Source organism: Pinus tabuliformis, chromosome 8, assembly GCF_031772625.1.
Source record: "Pinus tabuliformis cultivar Carrire ecotype Pingquan chromosome 8, CPIR1, whole genome shotgun sequence".
Taxonomy (NCBI): Eukaryota; Viridiplantae; Streptophyta; class Pinopsida; order Pinales; family Pinaceae; genus Pinus; species Pinus tabuliformis.
In genome coordinates this window covers 871,644,365-871,662,249 of record NC_142294.1, presented here as the reverse complement: position 1 = coordinate 871,662,249, position 17,885 = coordinate 871,644,365, and positions in this window count along the sequence as shown.

The following is a 17,885-nucleotide window of genomic DNA, read 5'->3' as shown; positions in this document are numbered from 1 at the left end:
GGAATTATATAGAGTTTGAGAGTCTTTACGCTAGTGAAATATATAAGTGGTATCTAGAGTTTGAGAGTCTATATGCTAGTGAAATAGATAGGTGGTATCTATAGTTTGAAAGTCCTTATGCTAGTGATATAGAGAGATATTCTAGAGTTTTAAAGTGTCCTCACGCTAGGGGAGAGAAGTAAAGGCCAGAAAAGGAAGGAACTCTAAGAATTTGGTGCTAGAAGGTGCCATGACAATCTCAAGGTAACATACCTTGTTGTACTTTAATTACATATAATATATAGATGTATGGTATTTTACCCTTCTAGTGTATGTGAGCTATGATATATTTTACTATGCCTTAGTATATCTATTTTGTCTCAAGAAATTAGATTAGATACATTTGAAGATTAGATTTCTTTCATTATAAGAAAAGTTAAGAAAGGTGTATGTTATCGTATGTGCAAGTGGTTTGCTTTAAGAGCATGGAGTGGATTTGGGAGCTACATCAACCTAGATATGATAAGACAACCACCTATTAAATGTAGGGTTTATTCTCCTCACTTATTGGCATAGATTGAACTTACAAACTCGATATAGTGGAAAATCCATTGTAGTCTATCCTTTAGTTTATCAAATTTCTATCAAAATAGTGAGAGGGCTCACCTATCATATGTGATTTCCCTATACAAAAGAATTGGTGACTCCACTGGGGAAGAACTTTGTTTTCTTCCTTCGTTTTTAGGGGGCTTTCTTTTAAAAGAGAAAAAAAGAGGGTGGCTTCATTTATTTCAAATCCCATAACTCTCTATGTATAATCTAAAGGAAGTAGTAGTATATTTGAGTTCCTATCAAAAAATTATCCCAATTTAAGAAAACAAATCATAAAAGTTGGAGTCTAGAAGGTGAAATTATTGCTAATTTAAAATCAACTATTAAATTTCTATTTTTATGAATATTGCATAGAGTATTTGATTGATATATTTTGACAAAGAACTCAAATTTCCACTAGAACAACATAATTAGATAGAGGATTTTCTGCATGTAATTGTTGTATATTTATGCTTGAAGTTTGGGGCATTATAAGAGGGTTCCATATAGATAAAAACATAACATCAAGTAAAAGGGGTTAAAGAACTAGGAAAATAAGTACCTCTACATAGATTTCTAGAACTAATCCTAGAAGAACTTGTTGATCAACTAGTGCAAGAACAACAAGTAAATCCAACAACAACAAAGTAAACATTAGCTCAAGCTCAACTAACAAATGAATCAACACCATATCCAATGAATAATGATAATTTCTTCTTGTTGTTGAAAGAAGGAGAAGCTATTATTGGAAAGAAATTGGCATCTTGTTGTGAACATGACACTCATAGTAGGGATGATCTAACCTAGATATTAGATGGATGTTTTACTATAGTAAATGTAATAGTTGTTATCCATTATTTATATAGGGTAATTAATTTGATTTTTGTTAATGAATCATGATAAGAACACTTATGGTGTTTTTATTTTCTACATTTAAGATGTGTTTAGTTGATTAACATATTTATGAGGTTATGTTAACATGTAGTTTCATTTATTAAGTTGATGTATTGCTATGTCTTTTATACATATATTGATGTTATAATATTATGATGGTATTTCACTACCTAATGATAGAAGGTAAATACATGTATTTTTATGATGAGGTGTGTAATGATGGCATGCATGAACATGTGGTCTCTTACTATTTAGGATGTTGTGATAACAACGATGTAGTGTTATCATGATGAGATGAAAAAGCTAGCATGTGGACCATTTTATATGAGATGATCATGTTATGATTGTAACTAATGCATTGGCTATGTGTTGTGAGGTGGTGATTCATAAGAAATCCACCAATGCGTTGAGAGGTCTAGTTTATTTAATGAAATCATGGGAGCTCATACTAAGGAGGGAGAATATGTAACACCTTATGGGTTAGGGGCAAGCTCAACTAACTATTTATGCTAATGTTTCTTTTACCTTATATAATTCTTGATGGGATTTGAAACAATATTGAGAAGGCCAAGTGCCTAATTTTGGAGTTGTGATTTTGAAGTCTAGAGGAAGGGATGGATTTTTGTTTTAGACTTTAATGCCTATGGTTGTACCTATTAGGATTTTTGGATGGAGGTTAGGTCAATCTTTCGAGATTCCTAGGGTATGTGAGTACTGGATTAGATGTTTGCCTTCGGGAAAATGAAGTTTGAACCTTGGGGCTCTAGTAAGTCTAAAAAGGTTTAAGCTTGGTTCTCAAAATTGGGGAAGAGGAGCTTGAAAGTACTCACACTTTCATAGGTGCTAGGATGTAACTTTTAATGCCTATTGTGGTCTCTTAGTTGATCTTTATACTAGTTACAATAAAGGGTGTTTTTTTTTTCCCAAGGAAAAATCATAATTTTCGTTAACAAGATAAGAAAATTACATGTTGTATCATCAACATGTGGGTATGCATAATCACAAGTAATGGACTAAGCCATTCTATCTAGATCAGTGTTCATATAGTTCCAATATTTACAATAAAAGACATAATTATTAACAAATAAAAAAACATAGTTGTCCATATAATCCATAATATATAAAAACAAATATACATCTAGTTGCCGAATGATCATGACAAATCATTCGGATATAAACCCATCTTGTTCAATGAATGACTGGTGGAAAAAATGATAGAACTCCTAGTCTTGAAATTCTTGAATTAACCACTGCCCCATGTGCTACTGTGCAACCTCCTTGGAAAGATAGTCAGCGACTGAATTCCTTTCCCTATATATATGTGAGCATACAATAAAATCAAAATGTGATTTTAAAGTGATGACTTCATCCATTAAACCCCTAAGTGTATTCACGTGAAAATGATATGCAGAGTTGATCTAGTTTATAACAAGCTTTGAGTCCCCAAAGATCTGAATCCTGTGGCAGTTTTGTTCCAGAGCAAAAATGAGAAGGTATCTGAGACAATTTAGTTCAACAAAAATGTTGGTACCTCTCCCTAATCCCATGTTGAGCTTGAAATGATGTGATTCATTAATGTGTAGTATCGCCCCTCCCCCACATCCAGTGTTTTGTGTCGACCCATCAAAATATTCCCAGGGGATATTCTTATCAATAACTTTAGGAATGATGACATAGGTAGGTTTTTTTCCTGATTCCTCAGGGATCAAGTGATACATAGAAGCAATATGGTTACAAGTGGTTGGCCATATTATGGGTGCATCCTGAAAAATAGTACGATTCTTGGTCAGCCAAATACCTCGGAAAACAAGCAGGGGGAGGTTCCTTATTTTTTGTGTTGTTGTAGCATTCCACCAAGTTTTCCAGGCATCAGATAGATGATATCCATCCCATCTTTGCATAATGTGGAGGGAGCTACTAATCTGAAGCCACACTTAACTAGTCACAGGGCAATGTAGGAACAAGTGATCAATATCTTTGGCACTATCTTTGCCAAAGCAACATCTAGAAGGAACATGATATGAATGACGCTTTAGGTTTTCCTCCCTGGGAACTTTATTTTTGTAATAAAAACCACATGAAAAGGTAGGCTTTGTGAGGTGCTTTAAGCTTCCATAGCGAGCACCACCACTAAACCACCTCCACTAGGTCCTGTGACGATATAAGAGATGATTATCCATTCCTAGAGGTGTATCAACCATGTGTTGCAGTAGCCATCGTAATCCTAATGTGATTTTCTTCCAGTGCACCAATGAAATGATGACACGCCCTGCTCGACCTTCCCTGAATCCTGAGTTCCTGTGCATTAAACCATTTCTATGATAACTAGGATGCGTTTCTACCATCTGTAATATGAGAGAGTTGAGTGATGCCATCTAATGCAAGAGTTTGTCTGAGCTCCAGTGGTAAAATGTGTGCATTACCACATCCATACCAAGTATCTATGCTAAGACGTACCAGCTCACCATTTCCAATACACCAAGCTAGTCCTTCCTTAATGACAATGATGGAATGAGTAATAGCTTTCCATATGATAGATGCGCCATTTTTTCCCTGGGTCGGCCTGCAAATCCAGTCCATAACTGATGGAGGGTGAATGTATTTACAATAAACCACCTCTTTCCAAAGACTATCATAGTTACAATGAAGGGTGTTGTGTAGAATATATGAGAATAAATAAATAAATTATACTTTACATGATTAAAGTTAAATTTGGGATAGTTTCTTGAAGAGGATGAGTATGTAATGCCCTATATTATTAAATTAATTAATAAAAATAAAATAAATAACAAATAGATAAATAAAAACAATAAATAAAGTGAATGATTATAATAAATAAATAAAAACAATTGTTTTTTCAAATAAAAATAAGGGTAAAAGTAAGCAAAGATAAATTCATGGAAAAAAAAATTAAGAGAAGCTTAAGATATAAATAAAAATGCATCTAAAAAATGGATTATGTTCATGGAGATTTTTCATCTATTTTTGGAGAGAAAATTTCTATTTAATGAATGAGGAGAAGGATGTGAATATCATTTTCCTAGAGAATTATTAGGAAATAAGAATTAGTCACTAGTAGCAATAGTTGATTGATGGCTTAGGGGTGGCTACTATATAAGGATATGGTGCAAATAAGCCTATGGTTGGGTGGAAAGTCATCCCTCACATGTTGGTTTTCGTTAGCTAGATAACGGATTGGTGCACAACAACTTGATTATTCATAAATAAGTAAGATGAATTCTTCATCTTATGCATAATTTCTCATCACATGTTGCTCTCATGGATTTTGTAGTTATTTCTAAAATTTTCTTTATGTTTTGTGAATTAATGGTCTTTAGTTTATCTATGTAACTGATTTATATTATGCTTGATGTTTTGTCATTACAAGAGGGTTTTGTCAGGATAGAAACACAACATCAATTAAAAGGGGTTAAATAGCTAGGAAAAGAAGTACCCTTACATAAACTAGTTAGGTGTTGATAGGTGGAAGAATTCATCCTGCAACGAGTGAGTATTGGCCCGATTAGGGTCACAATTAGACCCCTCTTCAATTGGTGTGGCTATATACTCTCCGAAACAAAGGCCCAGTTGCCTATATTAATTTAAATTCAAAATATATACATAAAAACCAATTAAAAAGAAAACTAATCTAATCTAATCATTCTAAATACTTACAAGTAAATATAAACAAATATACAAATTGTTGTGTATGAGTTGATCTGCTTGAACAATCTTAACAACAGGGGATGGGGAAATCACCCAAATGCAACACTTAAATAAAATACTACATATTTCTCAATTAGTGACAACCCTGACTGAAATGTGGGTCTAGTAAACCACTTAATTTTTTTTTTGGGCTCTGCCTTAATGAGCTTATAAAAAATTGATTATATTTTTTATGCTTTTTAATGTTTATTTGCATATAAAGAAATTAATCTAAATGATAGAAAATAAGTCTATCTCGATAATGAGAGCAAGATTGATAAACTATAATTTTGAATATTAAAAAAGAAAATCGATTCACTTAAAATAGACTGGGATAAATATGCGTTTCTTAAAAACGATTTACAACACGATATACTTTAGCATTTCAAAAGAAATGACAAAAGAACATTCCAACATTCAACAAGTATCGATATAACGAAATATAATAGAGCAAAATACTATCAAAGTCTTTTAAATTATTAAAATATCATACGATATTCATATCACATCATTCAATAAACATCAATGCTTGATTGATCTTTAAAAATTGGCTGTAAAATATTGATTATAAAACCAGAGTCTTAAAGTGCAACAATTTCCGACTCTCTTGGGACTATGATTTGAGAAGAAAGATACCACAATAGTTTAAGTTCATTCTTCTTTGGTTCATCCTCCCCTGAAATCTTCTACAGACCCTCTATTTATAATCAAAGAATTCAATAAAAGTTTGTTTCTTGACAACTTCAAGAAAAATTGTTTTATGGTTTCTTGGGATTTTGAATAATCCTGTCTTCCCATCTATCATTCCAATCCATAAATCATTAAGCTCTAAGTGTAACCATATTTAGATTATTCATAAAACATTCACAAAAATTCTCATTAAAAATATATTTGAGCTTAAAGAAAAAAATCCAAGTCCAAAACAATCAAAATTAATAGAAAAAATTGACTCTTGTAAATTAGCAACAAATCCCAAAATTTAAGCCAAAGCATTTTTTGTTGCTGCTATTTTGATAGATAAATAATGAGTCAGAGCAACATAAAGTTCAACATCCAGTTTATTCTCAAGAAATAGCCCAAAAACTTAGATTTAATTAAAAGAATGTAGCCCTTTTTCTACTGAATTTTTGGGTAGTTTAGAATGCATATTTGTTGAGATGAATGATTCCATATTGTTATCGTCAATTTTCTATTTCCAATGAGCTATCCTGGTCCTAATTTCGTGTCATGTAGCTTGCAATATTATCTCTAGAAGTTTCAGTTCTGTAACCACTTATTCGCAATTTGTAGAATCATTTGTGCATTTTGTCGAACAACTAGCAAAAATCCCACATGCATGGGAAAAGTCAAATTATTGGTGTTTATATTGTTTAATGGTTTGTAATGTTAATTGAATGAAATGGTATCTATGGATATATGTGGGAAGGCTTGCTACGTATGGAGGTATGGGAATTTAATTTTTTATTTAATGTAAATATAAAAACAAAAATGAAAATGGGGTTGGGTGAATATGTTTGTATGTTAAATTAAATCACTCTCCCCAACTAATGACCTTTATAAATTGAATTAAATACTTTGAAATTCTGGTAATTTACCCTTTCCATACAAGTCAAGAGTTGGAGGTTGGGACATATGTGGGGGAAAAGGTTCATGAATGGGAATAAATTGAATTAAATAATCTATAATTCTAGTAATTTACCCTTGCCTTGCTATACAAGTTAGGAGTTGGAGGTTGGGACATATGTGGGGGAAAAGGTTCATGAATGGGAAGGACATGTGATTGGGATTCCTTATTTTCTGAGGATTCTTCTTTCTGAGAAGTTTCTGGTTTTTCTTCTAGAAAGAGGTGGGGAAACTTTTTCACCCACTTGTGAGGTTTGATCATAGAGACAGAATGGATAGTCAAATAAATCAAGGGAATAGGCTTATTAATCTTTTCTATTTAACATCTTTCCATATTTTTTTTCATTGGTTTTGAAGAAATATTTTCCGGGTCCCTCCTCTAATTCTTCATGTTGCTCTTTTATTTTTTCTATTAAATCTAGAGCAAGTTGTTTAACTCCTCGAGTTTCATCTTGAATTTGTGGCAAAGGAAAATGAAAATTATTTATATTGGAAGAGATGGTATTTGTAGTGGCTTGGAGATCTTCAAAATGCCCTTTACGAGCATAATCAATTGAAATGAAAATATGTACAACCATACTAAGTGTTGTATTAGTCCAGTTGATTTGTTCACTAATGTTTGTAGTCTATGATCTATACCACTCATAACAAACTCATCTTTAAGTACCAGAGGGATAGACTTATATTGTCTTCTTTATTCTTCAAGGATGATACCTTTGAATGGTGGAAAATTTGAAGGGGACTCATTTTTAGTACCATCTAGACTAATCCATTTATGCTTGTCTAAAATTTTCCCACTGATTATCTGACGATTAAGAACTTCTTGTGATTGTTTCCATTCATAGCATTAAATCCAAAAATCGATTCCTTGCATATATTCTTTCCATCTTTGTGAAAGACTTTGATTTTCTATAACTAAAGTACTGACATTGAATTCAAATGCTTTGGGATGTGTAAAAAGATCCCATATTATCATTTTCTTCATCCACTCTGAGTCTACTTGATTTTTTTTGTAACCTTTCATCAATGAGAAGAATTTATGCATTTATGGTTTTGAGGGTCTTTTACAAACATCCAGAATCTTATTTTGGAATGTGGAGGCTAGTATGACTTGATCAACTTCTTCAATGTATCCTAGGCCATATTGGGGTGTGATAGGTGGCCTCATTCGGCTAAACATATTTTTCAATCTAGGGTATTGGTTTTCCAAGGATGGCAGAGAATGAATCATAAGTACATGGTCATGAGGGAATGAGATATCTACACACTTAGGATGTGGGCATGGTTCAGCAAAGATAGTACTTGGATCTTCTTCGGTGTGAGGGTTATGATTTTGGTGTTCTTGCACAAATCTAAGAGAGTCTAGATTTACAAGATCTTTACAAGAAGGGCATTCAGTGGTTAAAGAATAAAATTGCAACACTTGGGCTAATTCTAAAAGAGAAGTATGTACACAATAAAGAGACAACTTAGGAATATTTTTTTATGATTGTCAACCTAGATGAAGAACCATCATCTTTAGAAGTAGACGGAAAGGAAAAAGTGCCTGAACATGGGTTCTTTGATATTTGTGCAGTGGTGATATTTTGAAACTTTGGTAATTTAGTAGCTTGAATCACCCAATGTTTAGGAAAAGTAAGATATTCCCATCTTATGGTATGATGTTCAATCGTTTGGTTTGAAGGCTTTGTGATTACAACTACACTTTACTGTGAATCTGTACTTGGGGTATGAAGGACAACATGGTATAAAGTACTTGTGTGTCTAAAACAACCCCTTGTATATAGAGAGATATGTGTTCTCCATCGCCTCAAATAAAAACCCTATAGTTTTTATTTGCAACTACAAAATATCTTTTAGATGTTCATCAAAGGTACAAAAAAAGTTTGTGTAGCAGTCATACCAAACTGGTCCTCCTAATAGAGGGGTTGTGATCCCACAAATGAGTGAATTTATGTAACAATTGTGAGTCAAATATATAAAAGTAGCAAGAACAAGAGTATTCAATCCTTTATGGGCAAGGGATGATACTCCTATCCTTATGCATCCCAAATGGAGATAATGTGTCCCATGTCTTTTGGCTTCAGCTTGAAAGTATTTTGGGTTAAATAGAGGTATGCTTTGAACTGTATCACATTTTTGTTGGACTTCAAAAACACATTATTTGATGGAAACTCTAGTTATTGCTTTTAAATGAAACATAAATAAGCTACTATAGACTTCACTAGGAGATATGGATGGGAGTTTCCATGCTGCAGATGGTTGGATCTCAAGAATCTCTATTTTAGAATTATTTAATTTCTTTGAGCTACAAAGATTGAAAAGAATATGTAAATCAATATGCTCTTGATTTTCTATTTCACATGATTCTCTGAAAGACATAGATTTTCTAGGTGCATCCATTATAATAAAGAGAATTGTATCTGCATTACCTGGAAACCAGACATTATTGGCTCTAATACCAATTTTGAAGCAGGGGCTTCCTCTAGCGGAGAATGAAGCTTGTGAATGAAAAGATATTTCTCTTACACAAAATTGTACATGAACCTTAAAACATATCCAATGTCCAAATTCTCTATACACGGTCTCTGCCTCAACGAGCTTCAATGGAATTCCATAATCCTAAGCGAACATCCAATGAACTTCAGAGAGTGGATTCATTCAAACAAGACACAAGAATATGCAATACTTGATTAAACAGAGCTCTGCAAACACTCTCTTCTTTATTTATATCATGAAACGATTACATAAATTACATGGAAAGACCAAATATTCTTGATTTCTAGGAAACTTTGGCCACTTTAGGTTCACACTAGACTCTATATTCTGATGCACAACTTCTCAGACTTTCGACTCCTAATACCTAAAGATGAGGAGGACCCAATTTTCTTTTTCTTTTATAATTGGGCTAGGCTCCTCCATAAAAATCTAGTCATTATTTTTCTATAGGATACAAAGTTATTCTTTTCATATCAAAGCCCAGGAGAAATATTTTTCGAAAAGCCCACGAGAAAGAAATCCTATAAATATTTGTATTCCTTAGAAAGTGGAGGTTTTGGATCCACAAAACCCACAGAAAAATGATATGGTTTGGCTTTATTAGTCATCAAACATTGTCAACCCTAGGTAGCGGGGCCCAGTGTCCCATGCTTTAGTATATATTCTTTGTACAACCATTGACCTACCAAGGATGACTTGATATCTTACTTTCATTTTGACAAGCCATTGGTCATGGCATGCAACATAGTTGTCCAGGATATGTTCATCCGTGAAGATATTTGTGTCTCTGTACTCTCGGAATATTCCACTGACATAATTTATCTGTATATTGAGAGGATATAAGGAACTTGGATTTATCCCAAAATGGCTCCACCATTATTTTAGCCATTTAGATTTGAGCCCCATCTAATTTTCATGCAAGGCTCCAAACTTTAACATGATGTAGTATTCTTTTTGTTCATCATTGTGGCAGAGAAAGTCTCACAATAACTTGGTATACCATTTAAAATCATAAACAATTACATGGGAAAAACTATTTATGGATTTATTTAAGGCCAATGTCTTGGCCACTCAAGTTCCCTTGGTTTGTTTAAAGTGAAATGTTTATGATAAATATTTTCCCTGGGATTTTCTTGTCTCCATATTTCAATAATATCTAATAAATTATTGGTGAGAGTGTCTTTTACTAAATTAGCATGATGGCATACATTTTGGTGAACAATGAGCGGTATCCATCTTCCAGGTTGTGGATGATATCTCCATTCTGGAACAATGAGTGGTGTCCATCTTCCAGGTTGTGGATGATATCTCCATTCTGGAACTAAGTTTTGTATATCATTATGAGACTGCGATTTTAAGTCTAAGACTTGGGTGTGATAAAGTTGCCATGAAGGTTCCCATTTACTATAATATTGATCCCAAGACTTTTTCTCAAGGATTTCCCTGCATATTTCATCATTGTCCTTCGATTTTGTCACTATCACCATATAATGAGCCGGATCCTGTAAATTTTCTCTGGTCAAGAAATATGGAATACAATTTTCACTGCCCCTTATATGATGGATATCAAAGCCAAAATTGGAAAACAAGGCTTGCCATCGAGAAAACTTTGCTTCTCCTGATTTTTTGATTTCTTTGTTAAGGAATTTCTTCATAGGAGAGGTATTTGTCCTTAATACAAAATTTTTATTTATCAAATGAATTAATAACTTATCTACTGTATTCTAGGAATCTTTGACTTCTTTTTCAATAGTGATATATTTTTTTCAGTATAAAACCATGTCTCGTAAGAAAATTGGATGATATTTTCTTTATTTCCTTTCTTTTGTTTAAGTACTCCTCCCAATCCAAGCTCACTAACATCAAATTCTACAATTTTGGGCAAAGATTCATCTGCAACATAAAGGATGGGTAGATGCCTGGCCTTTTCTTTAATTTTCCTTACTGCTTGCATGTGCTCATCCAAGCCAGTAACGTCTGGTTTCCGAGTAACATAGATAAACCTCTCTTTATTATAATCGATGCACCTAGAAAGTTTGTGTCTTTCAGTGAAGCCCATGAAATAGAAAATGAAGAGCATAATGATTTACAAATTATTTACAACATTTGTAGCTCAAAAATATTAAATCATTCTAAAATAGATATTCTTGATATCCAACCATCTACAGCATGGAAATTCCCATCCATATCTCCTAGTGAAGTCTATAGTGACCTGTCTGTGTTTCATTTAAAAGAAATAGCTAGAGTTTTCGTCAAAGAATGTGTTTCTAAAGTCAAACAAAATTGTGATAGAGTTCAAACCATACCTTTATTAAACCCAAAAGAACTTCAAGCAGAAGCCAAAATACATCGGACAAATTATCTCCATTTTGGATGCATAAGGATAGGAATCTCAACCCTCGCCCATAAAGGATTGAATACTTTTTTTCTTGCTACTTTTAGAGATTTGACTCACAATCGATACACAGATTCACTCATCGGTGGGATCATGGCCCGTCTATTAGGAGGGCTAGTTTGGTTTGACTTCTACCAAAAAAAATTGTGTATACCTTTGATGACCATCTAAAAGATATTCTGCAATTGCAAATCAAAACTATAGGATTTGATTTGAGGCGATGGAGAAAAAATATATCTATACATAAAAAGGGCTATTTTAGACACATAAATAATATATATCCTATTGTCCTTAATACCCCAAGTAGAGATTCATAGTCAAGTGTAGTTTTCATCGTAGATCCTTCAAAACAAAAGATTGAACATCATACCATAAGATGGGAAGATCTTACTTTTCTTGAACATTGGGTGATTGAAGCTTCTAAATTATCAAAGTTTCAAAATATCACCACTCCACAAATATCAGAGAACCCATGCTCATCCACTTTGTCCTTTTTATCTACTTCTAAAGATGATGGTGCTTCATATAGGTTTAAAACCATAAAAAATATTCCTAAGTTGTCTCTTTCTTGTGTACATACTTCTCTGTTAGAATTAGCCCAAGTGTTGCAATTTACTTATTTCACTATTGAATGCCCTTCTTGCAAAGATATTGTAAATATAAACTCTCTTATATTTCTACAAGGACGCTAAAATCATAAACCTCGGATGGGAGAAGATACAAGTACTATATTTGTTGAACCATGGCCACATCCTAAGTGTGCAGATATCACATTCCCTCATGACCATGTACTTATGATCCATTCTTTTCCATCCTTGGAAAACCAAGACCCCATATTGACAGAGTTGTTTAGCCGAATGAGGACACCTGACACACCCCAACATGGCCTAGGATACATTGAACAAGTTGATCAATTCATACTCATTTCTAGATTCCAAAATAAGATTCTGGATGATCGTAAAAGACTCTCAAAACTAGATATGCATAAATTCTTCTCATTGATGAAAGGTTGCAAAAGACATCAAGTAGACTCAGAGTGGAATGAAGAAAATGATAAATTGAGATCTTTTTATAGATCCCAAAGCATCTAAATTCAATGACATTACTTCAATTACAGAAAAGCAAAGTATTTCACAAAGATGGAAAGAATATATACAAGGAAACGATTGTTGGATTTCATGCTATGGATGGAACAATCACAAGAAATTCTTAATGTTCAGATGATGAGTGGGAAAACTTCAAACAAGCACAAATGGATGAGTTTAGATGGTACTAAAATTGAGTCCCCTTCGATTTTTCTACCATTCAAAGGTATCATCCTTGAAGAAGAAAGAAAAAAATCTAAGGTTGTCCCTCTAGTACTCAAAGATGGGTTTGTTATGAATGGTACAAATCATAGACTATAAACCATTAGTGAACAAATCAACTGGACCAATACAACACTTAAGGGTATGGTTGTACATATTTTTATTTCAAATTATTATGCTCGTAAAGGTCATGTTGAAGATCTCCAAGCCACTACTAATACCATCTCTTCCAATATAAATAAATTCAAGTTTTCTCTGCCACAAATTCAAGATGAAACTCGAGGAGTTAAAGAACTTGCTTTAGATTTAATAGAAAAAATAAAAGAGGAAAATGAAGAATTAGAAGAGGGATTGGGAAAAGCTTTCTTCCAAACCAATGAAAAATATCAGAGATGGAAAAAAAAAAAAACTAGAAAGATGTCAAATAGCCAAGATTGATAAGTCTATTCCCTTGACTTATTTGACTAACCATTCTATCTCTATGATTGAACCTCACAAATGGGTGAAAAAGTTTCCCCGCCTCTTTCTAGAAGAAAAATTAAAAACTTATCAGAAAGAAGAATACTCAGAAAATGAGGAATCCCAATCACATGTCCTTCCCACTCATGAACCTTTTCCCCCACATATGTCTTGACCTCCAACTCCTGACTTGTATGGCAAGGTAAATTACCAGAAGTACAAAGTTTTTCTATTGAATGGTACTCATACATTGATAATAGGAGTATTTGGAAAATAAGGAAAATGTTGGATAGAATGTACATCGCCTATAAAATAATCTACATGAAAGGCAAGTGTGAAGTTGAGGCTTGCAAATCCATTATTCAATGTTTAAATGCTAAATTGGCTAGATGGAGGCCGTCGGAATCATCTCCAACTATGGTAGATAAAATGTCACAAGAAGTATTAAAATATGAAGTAGGTGATGTTGTTTATCATTTTGATGGTTCCACTCCTCAAAGAAATATGATATGTTATCTAACAACTACGACCTAGAACATTGATGTGACAGTGAGACCGAAATCGCTGATAAACATTCCATAATCCTATTGAATAGTAAGTGAAAAAATATGTCTCGGTATGAAGATTTTCACAAGGATTGGGTTAAAAGACTCTATGAAGTAAGGGACAATAAGAAATTGCTTTAGAAATAGGTATATCTAGCTACACTTCCTAATAAATTTGTTGAGTATCTGAAAATTCAAGAAGTCTTCTAATGGCCTTATGAATCTTATACTCGGGGAGAAATTTATGCACTAAGGCATGGTTAGGATTATGGACAAATATGAAAGTCAACAAGTCCATCCAGAAGCTTTCCAAGTTATCAGATAACAGGCCAATATGCCAAAAATACAATCTTTATACATATGATCCAATTGTGAAAAGAAGAAAGGCCAAGAAGATAATCAAAAAATTGTCTACGTTAAGGTAGTCATATCACAAAAAATCCAATAAGGTATACAACAAGCAAGTTCCACAAAGCACTAGAAGGGTTACGAGGACCCATTATTTCTCTCCTAAAATTATTCACCTACAAACTCATAAACAACAAGCATGAGAGAAAATTTTTTGTTGGCTCTATGTCCAAAAGGGTCACCTAGCAAATAAATGCCCAATTAGAGATGAATCCAAACAAAATAGGGGCAAAAAGTCTCAAGAAAGGGCACAAAAAAATAAATGAGAAAAGGCTCAAAAAGCACAGTAGGCATAAACATAGTCTTCACTGACCTGCAAGTGAAAAAAAGTGCCAATCACCCCACCATTATACAAACCAATGTCCACATGCCCCATTTCTAGGCAAAGTAGAAGTTCATCTTCTAAAGCATGGATGTTGTGATGATAGTACTGAAACTTTTCTAGTTTCAATTCAGAATTCTCATCTGATACAGAACAAAAGGTCATATTTATTGAATGTGATTTTGAAGATTCTGGTATTTTAGAATGTATAAATGGTAATACATATTTTTATTCCAATGAATCTGCAGATGAAGAAGAGCCAAAGCTGCCCCAAAAATTAAAAATTTGCATGTCTCATGCAGTTGATGATGAGGACACAAAGCTTCTTGCAGGAATCAAAGCTTTACATGAAGGAGAAATGAAAGAGAACCTTATGGATACATTTATGAAAATAGTGTTGAAGTCTCAACCGGGCACTTCTTCCAGTCCTAGTAAGTCAGATAACAAGACAACTTTGTTTGTAGATGCTTCTTTTGAACAAAACACCAAATCTTTCATAAGAAGGGATAGGGTAGAAAAGCCTAGAGCACTTACTCTAAGTGACCTAGGAAATGAAATTAATTTGTTAAAGAAAGAAATTGTTAAGCTAAATAAGAAGGTTAAAAAGATTGAAAAGGGAAAGAAAACTACAAAGTTTCTAACTGCTGGAGATTTTGAGACAAAATCTCTTTGCCCAACCAAAAATCCAAATTTTGAGATTTATGAAGCTATTGATTTATCATAATTAAACTCTATGAGGATCCTTGTTAGGTACCTATAATACCAGTGTAGCCCCTTAATTTTATTGTTGGTGTAGCCCCCTTATTGTTATTGTTCTACCCATGTAGCCCCCATGTTGTTATTCTTGTGCTCCATAGAAGCCCACTATTGTTATTGTTGTGCCCTTACATTATTATTGTTATGTAGGCTTTGATTATATTGTGACCCCTTAGACTCTTATATATACAAAGGAGGTCTTATCATTTATATCATCAAAGAATTATTCATTTATGTAATTTAAAGGAGGTTTCTCCCTCAAAGAGGATACTTTTTAATTCATTGACCTATATTTTTGTGAGCTAGTTGCATAACAGTTGGTATCAGAGGCTTTGGATTCTATGGTTTCGTTGCTGCAAATAGGCCATCGTATCATTTTCGCTATAACTTTTTTCTACAAAGTTTCAGAAGCTGAAATTTTTACCACGAGGAACAAAAATCCAGATGAACTTCCTGTCAAAAATTCATATATATTTTTAACTATATTTTTGGAGATATGGTCTGAAGAAGCTAGGGCTTTTGCATGCTACAAATTTTTTTCTCAAATAGGTGACCTTGGGAAAATCGTAATAACTTCCTCTACGAGCATTGGATTTGAATTTCATAAAAAGTGGACAAAATTGAACAGACTATAGTATCTTTTGTATCGTTTCAGTGAAGAAGGTCATAACAATGACACATGGCACTCCGTACAAGTTCGCTCTACTGAACTAGTCCATAACTAGGTCATCGTGGGAGATTGGGAACAACTTTATCTTGAAGAATCCAAATTTCGTTTTAGTTGTGGAATTGGAAAGAAGACTCATAGGGATACCATAACACCAAATTTTAGATGTTAAAGATCTAAAATCATAGAGATACAACAGTTTCAATACCAAGCTCCTAAAAAGAAAGAAAAATGCGTGTATTTTTTAATTTTGCATAATTTTTGTTTGAAAAAATAGTTTGAAGGGATTCAAAGGTCGTATTGAATCATAGATATCAATATTTGGTTCTAAAATGTCTCCCAAACAAAATAATTATACACCCATTAAGCAATCATAAAGTGCTACTATGACACATGAAGAGGAAGAATTGCAACATGATATATCAAAGTGACGGGATCAAGTGCAACAAATTTCGTTCTCACAAAGAAAACTCAAAGATGACATGGATGGATTAAAAGGGGACATGTATGGTATCAAAGGAAACATAGAGGTTTTTAAAGTATACATGGATGTGATGAATGTCAAGTTGGAAGGGTTGACGAAGTTGTTGCAAGAAAGGCTTCCTGGTGGTGACAAGGTAATCCATGAAAATCGTGATGAGGACAAAAGGAATATGAATTATGATTTTAGATACTCCAATTTTGGGTTTAAGAACAACCACATTCCAAATATAGATATGAGGAAGTTTTATGGCAAGGATCCGGTAACATGGATACTACAGATGGAGCAATATTTTGATCTACAAGATGTGAAACCCTCACAAAAGGTAAATATTGCATCTTTATATTTAGAACCCAATCAGTTTGTATGGTATAGATGGATTTGTTCTCATAAACCACTTGTCACTTGGTAAATTTTTACGGAGGAAACGATAGCACATTATGAAGATACAAAGAGAAACACCTTCTTTAGCCAATTTATAAATCTCAAACAAAAAGGTTCAATGGTGGAGCACATTGAAGACTTCCAAAAAATGAATATTGAGATAACTGATATTCCAGAGGAGCATAGAATTGATTCCTTTATAGGGAATTTAAAATATAACATCCAACATGAGGTTCATCTTTTAGAACCTGATTCATTGGAGAGGGCATTTAGGGTAGCAAGAAAAGTTGAAAGAAAAATCATGGAAACAAGGAAGTCTACCACTCACAACTATAAAGCTGGAAGTGTTATTTCTCATAGTCTTCCACAACCTATAAGGTTGACACCACAACAATTAGAGGAAAAACGAGAAAAAGGGCTTTGTTACAGTTGTGATAACAAATACACTAAAGGTCATAAGTGTGTTGAGAATAAATTATTCTACATAGATTGTGAAGAGGAGGAAGAAAAGGAACAAGAAACACCAAAGGAAAAGTATATACACTAGGAACAAACCCTAGAGAAAGAAGAAATGAATCTGACCATATCTTGTAATGCATTGGCAATAATTACCACTCCTCAAACTCTCAAAATAGAAGAATATATCAAGAAGAAAAAGGTAACAGTTTTGATTGATTCAGGTAGTACCCATAATTTTATTCATTGTAAGATAGCCAAGGAATTTAATTGCTTCATATATCCAACACTAGAGTGTCAAGTGATGGTTGCAAATGGAGGAACTATAAATTTCTCGGGAAAGTGCCATAAAATCAAGCTAACCATGGGGGAATATGTATTGAATAGTCCAATTCTTTCCATCTCAATGGGTGG